General features: G+C 32.0%; 1 long non-coding RNA gene across 1 annotated transcript; it reads right to left on the bottom strand.

The window, feature by feature from the left end:
- Positions 1-2,340: 2,340 nt before the first annotated feature.
- LOC104648451 (uncharacterized) lies at positions 2,341-13,232 on the bottom strand. The gene is made up of 6 exons (XR_742482.4): positions 13,148-13,232; positions 12,753-12,798; positions 11,531-11,649; positions 4,805-4,869; positions 4,246-4,383; positions 2,341-2,599 (listed from the first exon to the last, which is right to left on the bottom strand). It is a non-coding gene; the product is annotated as an uncharacterized lncRNA (long non-coding RNA).
- Between the last annotated feature and the right edge of the window lie 288 nt (positions 13,233-13,520).

Raw genomic sequence — 13,520 nt, 5'->3', positions numbered from 1 at the left:
GTTTAGCTTTCTTACTTAATTTCAACACTATATTCACCAATAAAACCACATTATATATTTTAACTTATTTGAAAAACACAATAACTTTTTAAGTGTAATTAGTTTAGTTTTAACTTAATTCAATTATATTCACCAACTAAACCACATTATATATTTTAACTTATTTGAAGAATTTAATAACTTTTTAAGTCTAATTAGTTTAGTTTTAACTTAATTTCTACACTATATTAACAGACTAAACCACATTATATATTTTAACTTATTTGAAGAACTTTGCAACTTTTTAAGTCTTACAAATTTTGTTTTTACTTAATTCCAATACTATGTTCACCAGCTAAACCACATTATAAATTTTTATATATTTGAGGAACTAACAAACTTTTTAAGTCTAATTAGTTTAGTTTTGACTTAATTCCAACACTATATATAACCAGCCAAACCACGTTATATATTTTAACTTATTTGAAGAACTTAACAACTTTTTATATCTAATTAGTTAGTTATAAATTAATTCAAACACTATAGTCACTAAACCACATTATATATTTAATATATTTGAAGAAATTAACAACTTTTTAACTCTAATTAGTTTAGTCTTAGGTTAACTAAATCACATTATATATTTTAACTTATTTGAAGAACTTAACAATTTTTTAAGTCTAACTAATTTAACTTTTACTTAATTCCAACACTATACTCACCAACTAAACCAAATTATATATTTTATTATATTTGAAAAGCTTCACAACTTCTTAAGTCTAATAGTTTAGTTTTAACTTAATTCTAGCACTATATTCACCAACTAATTAACATTATATATTTTAACTTATTTGAAAAATTGAATAACTTATTAAGTCTGATTAGTTTAGTTTTTACTTAATTCCAACATTATATTCACCAACTAAACCCCGTTATATATTTTAACTTATTCGAAGAACTTAACAATTTTTTTAGTCTAATTAATTTAGTTTAAACATAATTCAACACTATAATCACCAACTTAACCAGATGTAACAACCCTCTCAGTCGTTTTAGGAATTCTAACCATTATTTGTTATACTAACTTTTTTAGTAGATTTTATAAATAATTTATATAACTTATAAGAATGAGTGATATGATTTTCAGATTTAATAAAGTATTATTTTGTTGCTAATAATGATAGAAAAAGAGAAAAAAAAGTAGAAAATAAATAAAATAAAATAAATAAAAAGAAAGGGGCAGAATGCCCTAAGTGGTTGAAAGTCTGAGACGGCATAAGAGAGGTTGAAAAAAAAAGAACGACCTGACCAAAAAAAAATACGTAGAGAAGAGAAGAAAAGAAAAAGAAAGGTAAAAAAGGAAAAGAAACAGAAAAATCGATATTTTCATCTCAAGGCGTCAAGGAAATTATTCTCATCCTTTCTATTAAATTTTTATGTAACTAAGAGGATTTTTTGGTTAAAACGTGTATAATTTATATAAATATGTGAACTTGTGATTATGCATAGAGGTCATTGTATACTAAATTTTATTATAATTATTATTATTATTATTATTATATTTGGTTAAAATTTAATCTTTTTATATACCTATAAACTTGAACTTGAAAATTAAGGCCAATTATTGGGAATTAATAATATATTAACAATGTATTAATCATTGGCTATGAATTATGGGAATTGGGTTGCTGTTTCTTGGCCCAGGTTACAGGTGGTGTAACTTTGACTTAAATTTTGGAATTTACGTTGTAGTTATTACTTTATAATTTAAGTTTTAAAATATAGATATAGGCAACCAAATATTAATTATATTGTATTACATAAATATTAATATATTTATAAAATTGGAGAAGTTGAAACTTAAATTTAAGCTTGAAATTTGAAAATATGAGAATTGACATATTAGTTGGGATCAAGACTTAAGAACTTGATTATACAATTGAGTGAGTTTTTGGGTGTAGACTAAATCTATAGTAATATGAATTTTGTTAGATTCGAAACTTTATATTGATTATACAACGAAAAAAGAAGGATCAACTTCTTGAGCCATTGTTCAACTATTTGAGACAAGTGGATTTCTAAGCTCTTATTAAGTGTGTAGAATGCGTGTATTTTCTTGTGCTATATGTTTGGGAGTAATGAGACTTGGTGATGGGTTGAATTGTCTACATTGATTAATTCTAATGATGAAAACAAAGGATAATTAAAGGTAATGTATGTCACGATCCAAATCGAGCCGCGACTGGCACCCACACTTACCCTCCTATGTGAGCGAACCAATCAATACAAAACCCAACATTTCGAATATAATAACACAATATAATGCGGAATAATTAAACTCATTAATGAAAATCAATTAAATAACTTCTAAAAACTCAACAACTATTATTATCCCCAAAATCTGGAAGTCGTCATCACAAGAACATCTATCCTCAAATTACTAATCTAAGAGTATCTAAGAAGCTAAAATACATAAAAAGCTAGTCCATGCCGGAACTTCAAGGCATCGAGACATGAAGAAGAAGATCCAGTCCAAGCAAGAAGCGTTAGCTCACCCTGAAATCCGGTGTAATGAAGACTGGGTAGAGTTGCGGTTGAGTTGAAGACGACGGCACGTTTGCTGCACTCCACAAATAACAAGGAAAGAAACATACAAGTAGGGGTCAGTACAAAACACGGGTACTGAGTAGATATCATCGGCCAACTCAAAATAGAAAACAATATATATCAGATCATATCATAAATCAACTACAACACTCAATCTGTAGCAACAACATGTACAAGAATCTTTGATAAATAACGTCAAGTACACTCATGAGGACTCAAGCCTCCATATCATACTCATTTGGGAAATAGGTTCTTTTCATTCGAATTTATTAACATAATTCAAAAATTCATTATCTTTTTTCCTCTTGTGTCGGCACGTGACACTCCGCTCCCCTACTACTATGTGTCGGAACGTGACACTCCGATCTCCTAATTCTATGTGTGGGTTCGTGACACCCGATCCCCTAATTCTATGTGTCGGTTCGTGACACTCGATCCCCTAATTCTACGTGTCGGTTCGTGACACCCGATCCACTAATCTCATTCTATTAGTTCATCAAGCCTTCTTTTATACCAAGGCATCATCAATCTCATTACTTTAGTTCATCAAGCCTTCTTTTATACCAAGGCATCATCAATCTCATTACTTTAGTTCATCAAGCCTTCTTTTATACCAAGGCATCATCATTAACTAGAGGTTTTCAAGATTGGAGTTTTCAAGATTTGGGATTCAATAGCTTCATCTTGCTTATTTCATCACACAATTATATAATCATATTCATGCAAGCATACATTTAAACATATAGAAGACTTTACATTACAACACAACACAATCATTCGCCATTAAGAGTTAACTACGAATAGTATAAAAACCATAACCTACCTCCAACGAAGATTAGTGATCAAGCAAGCAAGTTCCCAAAGCTTTGTTTTTCTTCTCGTTTCTCCTCTTTCTCGTTCGATCCCCTCTCTCGTTGTTCTTTCTATTTTTTTCTTATTCAAACCCTCTTTCTTTTACCCTAATTATCATATAATTAAGTATGAAAGATGATGAATTTAACCCATTAATTAATTCAAGGTTATCTCTTTAAGCCTCAAGTAGTTAAATTATTAACATTAACCCACTAAATTTATAATTATAGCAAGAATAGTCCAAAACGCCCCCTTAAAACATTTAAAGAAATCCGACTCAGCCTGGGATTACGCAGTCCTTGACGGACCGTCGTGCCAGCGACGGTCCGTCCTGCTGGGTCATCGCAGAGTTCATAGAGTAAATTTCTGGGGAAGATGTGTGACGGTCCGTCATGCCCACGACGGTCCGTCCTGACATTCCGTTACGAAGTTCAGAGAGTCGATTTCAGTACCCAAATTTTAGAATTCTATGTGTTTTGGAACGAGACCCCCTCGACGGCCCGTCGTGCCCATGACGGTCCGTCGTGGGATCAGTCGTCTCAGCCAGTTTTTTCAGATTTAAAATCTGCTGCTCAAAACGACTAAACAGGTCGTTACAAAATAATTGCTGATGTGTTATATGTTGATAATGGAGTATGGTTTAAAAGACTTGTCGAATCCTATTTGATGTTATTGTGAATTGTGCACTGTTAAGAAAATGGTCATATCTCTTTATTTGTGTTAACATGTCATTTGCATTATTTTAACACATGGTTGTGACAAGTATTATGTGCACTGAGAAAGAATGAGAACTTAAAGAAGATGTACCGTTTCGAGGAATGTATCATGCGTTGCGATGAATATTGTATTTTGAGGACCGTATCGCGTGCCGCAATGAATACTTCATTTTGAGGGTCGTGTCATGCGCCACAACAAATGCACGGATAGTAGTATCCCCCATGGGTCCTGAACTCAGAGACAGCGAGTGCGTATTACTAGGTAAGACGTGCATCATAATACTTAACATTGCATTTCATTGCTTTGCAAATACTGATCATTAGTAAACATGATGTTGTGTTTTAATGATCTTGTGTCACGACTCAAAACCAGTCGTGAGTGGCACTCACACTTAACCTCCTAAGTCGGCGAACAAATGAATCCAAACCTCAACATATTCCAATAAAAATTATAACACAACGCCAAAACATAATAATGTATCATTTCCAAAACTTGAAAGTCATCACATCAAAGACATCTAATCTCCAAATACTAAATATAAGAATATTGAAAATACTGAAATAAATAAATTAGATAATCCATGTCCGAAATTTAAGGACATCATGACATAAACGAGAAAATCCATTACGAGCTAGAAATAGTAGCTCACCCTGAATTATGATGTGCTGGAGACTGGCTAGAGCCGAGGGTGAATCAAAGTCAATGTTACACTTACTGCACGCCACAAAAGAACAACAAAGAAAATAGCAGTTGGAGTCAGAACAAAGAAGACCTACTTAGTAGGTATCATCAGCCAACAAAAAATAGAAACCAATATATATATATTAAATAATAATATAAAATCAACTACAATACTTGGCAGGTGGCAAGATACAAATAACACGAACCAGTGATGATAACACCATAGTAGGTACACAATCAATCACAATATCAAGCACACCTATGAGGACTCATACCTCCACACCATTTTCATTTGGAAAATGGGTCTTCGAGATTAAGTGTATTAAGTTAATTCAAGATTTATTTCCTTAAGGACTGGAAATAAGCAGGTGTAAACGCGAAAACTAGCAAAGCAAACCTCGAAAGACCACGAGTAAGAAGACAACGAGAAATATACCAAAAGGCACAAAGATTTAACGTGATTCGGACTATCGACCTACGTCCACAAAGGAGATGAACAATCCACCATAAATATGAGAGTACAAAATACATAGAGCAACAACCTCAACCAATTCACTCGGAATACATGGGAGGTTCACACAAGTGATAACATATCAAGGTTGTGACCCAAAAATTCTCCTTCTAACAAAAACTCTCAAAGCCCTTAAGAATACATTGTGAACGTTGATTAAGTTAGAAAGAACATTCCTCTATTTATAGTCCTAAACCTTTTTCTACCAGAAAAAGGATTTGTCGATCCAAAACATTTTCATAAAAGGAAAACCTATTTATGGCAAGAAATCGGAGCAAATAAAACCCAACAAACCTCTCCCTTGACCTGAATTTCTGACAAAATAAATTTGTCCACTTTCTTTACTTAATCTTCAACAACTTGAATCTCCTCTCCATAATCTCCTTTGCAAAATTTGTGTCTTAACACAGAGAACCTCTCTGAAACAATTTTTTCAACAAAATCTTCATTACTGTCAAAAAAGGTTGCGGATAGAACTACACCCGCCAAGCTGAACACCTCTTTCTAACCTGGTTCAATCATCGATTATCGAACCACTGAACCTGACTCCATCATTGAATCTGTCTCTGATACCACTTTTTAGGACCGGAAATAAGCAGGTGTAAACGCGGAAGCTAGCAAAGCAAATCTTGAAAGGCCACGAGTAAGAAGCCAACGAGAAATATACCAAACGACACAAAGATTTAACGTGGTTCGGTCTATTGACCTACATCCACAAAGGAGATGAGCAATCCAGTATAAATATGAGAGTACAAAATACAAAGAGAAAAAACCTCAACAAATTCAATTCGGAATACATGGGAGGTTCACACAAGTGATAACATATCAAGGTTGTGACCCACAAATTATCGTTCTACCCAAAACTCTAAAAGCCCTTAAGATGACATTGTGAATGCAGATTAAGTTAGAAAGAACATTCCTCTATTTATAGAATCCTAAACCTTTTCCTACCAGAAAAAGGATTTGTCAATCCAAAACCTTTTCCTTAAACGAAAACCTATTTATGGTAAGAAATCGGGGCAAATAAAACCCAACAAACCTCCCCCTTGACCTGAATTTCTGACAAAATAAATTTGTCCACCTTCTTAACTTAATCTTCAACAACTTGCTTCTCCTTTTCATAATCTCCTTTGCAAAATTTGTGTCTTAACACAGAGAACCTCTCTGAAATAATTTCTTCAACAAAATCTTCATTACTGTCAAAAAAGATTGCGGCTAGAACTACACCCGCCAAGATGAACACCTCTTTTTAACCTGGTTCAATCATCGATTATCGAACCACTGAACCTGACTCTATTATTGAATCTGTCTCTGATACCACTTGTTAGGATCGGAAATAATCAGGTGTAAACGCGGAAGCTAGCAAAGCAAATCTTGAAAGACCACGAGTAAGAAGAAAACGAGAAATATACCAAACGACACAAAGATTTGATGTGGTTCGGTCTATTGACCTACGTCCACAAAGGAGATGAGAAATCCACCATAAATATGAGAGTGCAAAATACAGAGAGAAACAACCTCAACAAATTCACTCGGAATACATGGGAGGTTCACACAAGTGATAACATATCAAGGTTGTGACACACAAATTCTCCTTCTAACCAAAACTCTCAAAGCCCTTAAGACTACATTGTGAATTTTGATTAAGTTAGAAAGAACATTCCTCTATTTATAGAGTCCTAAGCCTTTTCCTACCAGAAAAAGGATTTGTCAATCCAAAACCTTTTCCTAAAAGGAAAACTTATTTATGGTAAGAAATCAGGGCAAATAAAACCCAACAAACCTCCCCCTTGACCTGAATTTCTGACAAAATAAATTTGTCCACCTTCTTAACTTAATCTTCAAATACTTGTTTGTCCACTCCATAATCTTTTTTGCAAAATTTGTGTCTCAACACAGAGAACCTCTCGGAAACAATTTCTTCAACAAAATCTTCATTAATGTCAAAAAAGTTGCGGCTAGAACTACACCTGCCAAGATGAACACCTCTTTCTAACCTGGTTCAATCATCGATTATCGAACCACTGAACTGGACTCTATCATTGAATTTGTCTTTCATACCACTTGTTAGGACCGAAAATTAAGCAGGTGTAACCGCGGAAGCTAGCAAAGCAAACCTTGAAAGACCACGGGTAAGAAGACAACGAGAAATATACCAAAAGACACAAAGATTTAACGTGGGTCGATCTATTGACCTATGTCCACAAAGGAGATAAGCAATCCACTATAAATATGAGAGTACAAAATACAGAGAGAAACAACCTCAACCAATTCCCTCGGAATACATGGGAGGTTCACACAAGTGATAACATATCAAGGTTGTGACCCAAAAATTCTTCTTCTAATCAAAACTCTCAAAGCCCTTAAGACTACATTGTGAATGCTGATTAAGTTAGAAAGAAGATTGCTCTATTTATAGATTCCTAAACCTTTTCCTACCTGAAAAAGGATTTGTCAATCCAAAACCTTTTCCTAAAAGGAAAACCTATTTATGGTAAGAAATCAGGGCAAATAAAAACCAACACCAGTTTCATATACAAAAATTTTCATATCCTCCTTCTAATTCCAAATACACACACACATCACATTTCGTATTTATAACAGCAACTGGCAACCTAGCCTTCATAATATAATTTGTTTTATCTTACCACCAATTTTAATATGTAAATATGTGTGCTACCTATCATTTGTTCTGTTTCTCCTAATTTCTTCCTCCACCTGCACATGACCACTAATACTACACATATGCCTATTTAATGCACCACTTTAGAATATAATAATAAACAATTCAAGTCAATTCTACCTAAAACTTGATCAATCATTATGCTTTCACATAGGAATTTCCCAATTACCTTTTGTATATATATAATTCTATCTAGAGGGCGTGGCCCGTGCTCAATATTTTTTATATTTTTTAAATGCTTGAAGATACACAACTGTAAACATAGGTAATAGATATTTTTACATTAGCTAAAATAAAATACCATCATCAATGTCAAAAAAATGGTTAATCCAACACAAACTCATGCATCTGAAATAACTCATTTGCTCCAATTGCATCCTAGTAAGGAACATCATCTTTTGTGCAAAGAATGTTCATAAGATCATGCATCAAACTTGAGTTCAACCTAAATTTGATGACATTTTATATAAATCTACTCCATGATTTGAATTCACAATACAACATTACAATGTTAATTACAGTCATTAGGTAAGATTAGATGATCATTAAGCTGGCCATAATTGCCACATTAAAATCGATATATATATAGGAAATATACTATGAAGTTTATCTACTGGTCATTAAGCTTGGTGCACTACTATGAAGCTGTTTCTCTCTTTCCATAGAGATACCATGTATAAGCCTAAACTTAGATGCTTAAAGATTTATTTATTTATTCAAGTGAAATTGTGTTTTCTCCCATAAGTAGTGGAACCTCACCACATAGCGCATGAAAACATGTGTGAATGAATAAGGATTAAAATAGTGAAAACTTAAATCCTTCACTATCGATAATTTTTTACTCAGAAGCATTATGATAGTAGCAAAATTGTTTTTATTGAAGTCTCAATTATGCCATCAATGCCATGCACAAATCCTTTCTATAGTCAGTTTTGCATATCATAATGTTCTGGCACAATATCATACCATTACATAGTACCATACCTATAATTTAAATTGTATAAGAAAATAAAGAAGATTAAAAGTGAAGCAATAAAAATCACAACTGAAATTCTAGATTAAAAAAGTTAGAATACATTTATCATTTTTATATATAACAAGTGAAATTACTTTTATAAGCAAGTAATAATGTTGGGTTAGCTTTCGATTATGATAGCTTAGCAGCTAACTTTTGCTACATGACTACTAGCAAATCTAACAATCAAAAACTAATTAGTGAACACTGTTCTTGACACAAAAGAGTGATCTAATAGAGGAACAAAAATGAGGACATGACGTTATGCAGTATAAACTCGATATTTTGATAAATTTTCGTTGAAGTAGTAGTTTCAATAATACATTTGGTCATCTCTAAAGAGCACCTATTGTTGTATATTACTTAAATTTCCTTAGGTCCTTCAGGATTTCTAAAATAAATTGTCAGGCACAGTTTTTTGATAGGTTTCATGTATGATATTTTGTATAGTATTTGTGGAATACTAAATAAAATGACCAAATTAGTTGATTGGTTAGATTTATGGGGAAGAAGCATGATATTTCAAGTTTCATTTTAAGATTTCTTGACAAAGTTGATATAGAAGTATAGAACCATGAGAACTTGCAAGAAATGACATCAAAGCATTCTGAGACCTCCCCTCTGCTCCAAAATGGACAAAAGCCTTACTATTTGATCTAGATTATAATTTTTGTTAATATAGCTAATTAAGACTTATCATGGATGGGGTTAATGCAATACAACGGTATTTTTAAGACAGATTATTTTTGTCTTTTTAAGCCTATGTCTGTTCATGGCTAACATATTTTTCAGTGATGCGTGATTCGTCAAACAGGTCGAGAAGAGAAGTGAAGCATAAAAAAAATCCAAGAACAAAACAATGCCGATTCACATAGTTTCTAATCTACATATCTCAGTAATTTCAAAATCCGATCAAATCACTAGTAACAACAGAACATTCAATTTCCCTAATTGGGTAACCAAATGAGGAAAATATAAATCTTACAGAAGAAGAGACAGACGAAACAGGAGGAAACATTAACAACATTAATTCAGATTTCATGTAAAAGAAATAACATACATACTACAATGAATCATGGAAAACCACAACTATAGATTCATCACTCGGTGAAAACTTCACATACAGGCACATCGAAGGAGGAATAACAACATATGTGTTAAAATAATAAACAAGAAAAAAAAAGGAAGAGTTCGAACTCAATATGGAATATGTATAATATGAGAAAACTATAGTTTCAAAATTTTTTTGGATAACCAGGCTAGGAGTTAAGAGCATAGATGTAGAATTTTGAAGCAAAATTAGGAGATTTTTTATTTGAAACTTTATTTTCGGTGAAACTTGTAGTTTCTCTTCCAAGATAATAGAGAGAGACAAAGCAAGATGAAAAGAAAGGTCTAGAAAGAGGCGACACTTATAAAATATACGCATGAGTTGTTTTTGTTCCAATAGAAGTATACTTCAAATAGTTTTGTATAATCAATAGCGCACATTTATCACATAAATAAAACACATACTAGGAGGACAACTTCTTTCAATAAAACCCCTTTCATGTTCTTTCTCCGAAGTGAAAAGCTTACAGAATTTTGAAGATGACATCTAATGAACCTCTTTACATCTCTCTCATCATGATATTCGTAAATCTCGTTGCTTCTAACACAAATCCATTTATTTTTTTTCCAGTTAAATCGTCAAAATTAGAATAAATGGTATGTTGCTTGTAGTATTAGATTAAAAAGTTTACGGTTACTACTCTTTGCCAGCTCCAATGTAGAACACAGGTAAGTTGGGTAACCGAAATATTTGTCAGAATATAAGCTTTACTGACCTTTGAGAATTTTGTTGACACTTTATAAAAAAATTTTTGAATATCACTAGTTGCTATAAAATTGACCAAAAAAACATGAGGCAATAAAAATATGAATGTGAAAAATCAGTTAACAAAAGAGTCAAAGGCTCATGAAATTGCACGATAATCTTCAATAAATGAAATTCAAATTCAAGGAAGCTGCTTCCGTTCCTATACAAAAAGTAGTTTAATTAGCTTTCCTATATACATTAATAAGAAATGGGTACAAAAACAATTGAAGAAAGAAAAAACTCACATGAAGTCTGAAATATAATAAAGATATGACAGACAACCCGCACCAAAGAGTAGAATTACAAAACTACACCGAAAAGTGAAATGCTAGAAACTTGAGATTGGTAACAATATGTAGAGCATGAGAGAGATAGAAAGTAGCAGTTCAAATAAACAATATCGAAATTTTTATGTTACCATATTCGCCTCATTCTCCCAATCAAATATCAAAATAAGTGAACTAACAAATATGAAAAGAAAGCGGTTGGACATTAGACATAGTCAGGTGATTTACTGAATCAAATAGAGAAATAAAGAGAGAGATAAAAGAGGATGCCAATATATATGAAAAAAAGAACTAAAAATTGTGAAGATAATATGTTAGAGACTCCGTCAGAATTTCATACCTGAAAGTAGATCTTCCTAACTCAATTGCCACTATTAAATTGTGAATTTCAAACCTCTCACTATCTTCTCTAAAATGAGAATTCTTTAAACATCATTTTTGCATCCTTGCATAAATACCCTATCAAAAATTAGGTTAAAAATGTCAACTTTTCAATGAAAAAATAAAGTGAAAGAAGCTACCAAAGTGAAACATTTCATGTACAAACGAACCAAGAACAGAAAGAATGAAAGGAGAATAAGAAATATCAATTGAAAGAAAAAACAAAGAGAAGAGGAAGAGAAGGGGAAGAAGAAGGAAGCAAAAATAAAGTGAAAAATCTAATATATTGAGCATATTTTTATGCAATAAAAATGTGTATGTATCAGTATACTATTAAAAAGAAACATCATTTTTGCACTTCTTATGCTGTTGGTACAATTTTAATGTGTTGTGTTTGTCCCACTATTTGATCCTGTGGATAGCTTGTACAAGCGGTGTATGACCAATATGAGATGCGGTCTGTAGACCTCTTCTATTTTCCCTTATAGCGAATGATCCTTTTCACCTCAAAAAAAATTTAGTTATTGTAAATCTTTGTAGTTAGTTTAGCTCTTTATAATGAGCCTCTTTTCAGATAAAATACTTTGTAACATGACTCGCTAATAACAAAGAACAATTTCTCGTGTCCAAGAAACACAATCATAACATCCTACAAGCAGTTCTCTTGAAAATCCACTTGTTTTGATGAGAAACATTTGGCTTCAACTCAACAAATAGGTGTGCTTGTATGTATATATATATATATATATATATATATATATATATATATAAAGTAATCTTAGCTAAAGGGGATATATTTCACGTGTAGGCAACCCATTCATCAAAATAATTTATTGTAGTCGTTAAAGTGAGAACGCCAGAACGTCTATACTTATGCACTATATCGAATATATCGCCTCGTCTATCACATTAATTTCATAATTGTGGACTTAAAAATTCCTAAAAGTCAATGCAGAAGAATCTCCATTCACGAAAATTGTTTATAAGGGGTGTACATCTTTTAATATTATCTGGAATCATGTGACATTAGGCATATAAGCAAAATGTCAAGAATTGGAGAGGGTGACAACTTTATAGAGAATATAAGATTACAATATTATTCACAAAAATATCAAGATAAATAACAACAAAAGAATATGAACGATGTAATAATGTCTACAACGATAACTTACTCATTTTACCTTATCTTGAGAGGTAGAAAGATTGTTTCCGATTATGTGCTAAAACCTAAAAGATATAAACACTAAATTAAGCAAGACTTGGTACATAAATACAAAAACAATAAAAACAAATTACAATATATAAGGTAGGTTTTTCCTAATTAGAAAAATTTTTAAACTTCCAAATTGAAGAAAAATATGAATATTAATAACATGCAGTATCGAGAAAATTAGGTGAATTAACCTCCAAGAGGTAAGTCAATGTTTGAAATCTCCATTAAAATCCATCGAGACCAAACTCAATTTCTCAACTTTGCCAAATTTTGTTACTATTGGGCAATGAAATTTGATTATGAAATCCATACATATCTAAATAAATCTAACAATAAACATACAAAATTCATGAATATAGAGACCTTAAATTGAAAGTTGAAGAGCTAAAGGGTGTAAAAAAACTTCAATAAAAGAGAATCCATGGACTTCTAAAAGTTGAAGCTTGAAAACATTGAGATCAATTAATTTTGCTCTTTGAAGGGTTTTTATGAGAGGCATGTTGATTTTTTGAGACACGTGGTTTTATGGAAAAAGTAGTACAATTACACGTGTTAAATAGAAAGAAACTTGATCATACACTTTATGTTGCCTTCTGTACAATAATTTGTTGCTATGATCGTCCCAGCCTTGTTGGCTTATAAATAAGATTAATATGATGATAAATGTCATTCACAATTTAATGCACTTTTTGTAAATAATATGCAGAGAAATCATTTAAATAATGTACCTATCGTA

Source organism: Solanum lycopersicum, chromosome 7, assembly GCF_036512215.1.
Source record: "Solanum lycopersicum chromosome 7, SLM_r2.1".
Lineage (NCBI taxonomy): Eukaryota > Viridiplantae > Streptophyta > Magnoliopsida > Solanales > Solanaceae > Solanum > Solanum lycopersicum.
The sequence above is the reverse complement of the archived record's forward strand: the minus strand, read 5'-3'. Positions and strand labels throughout refer to the sequence as shown.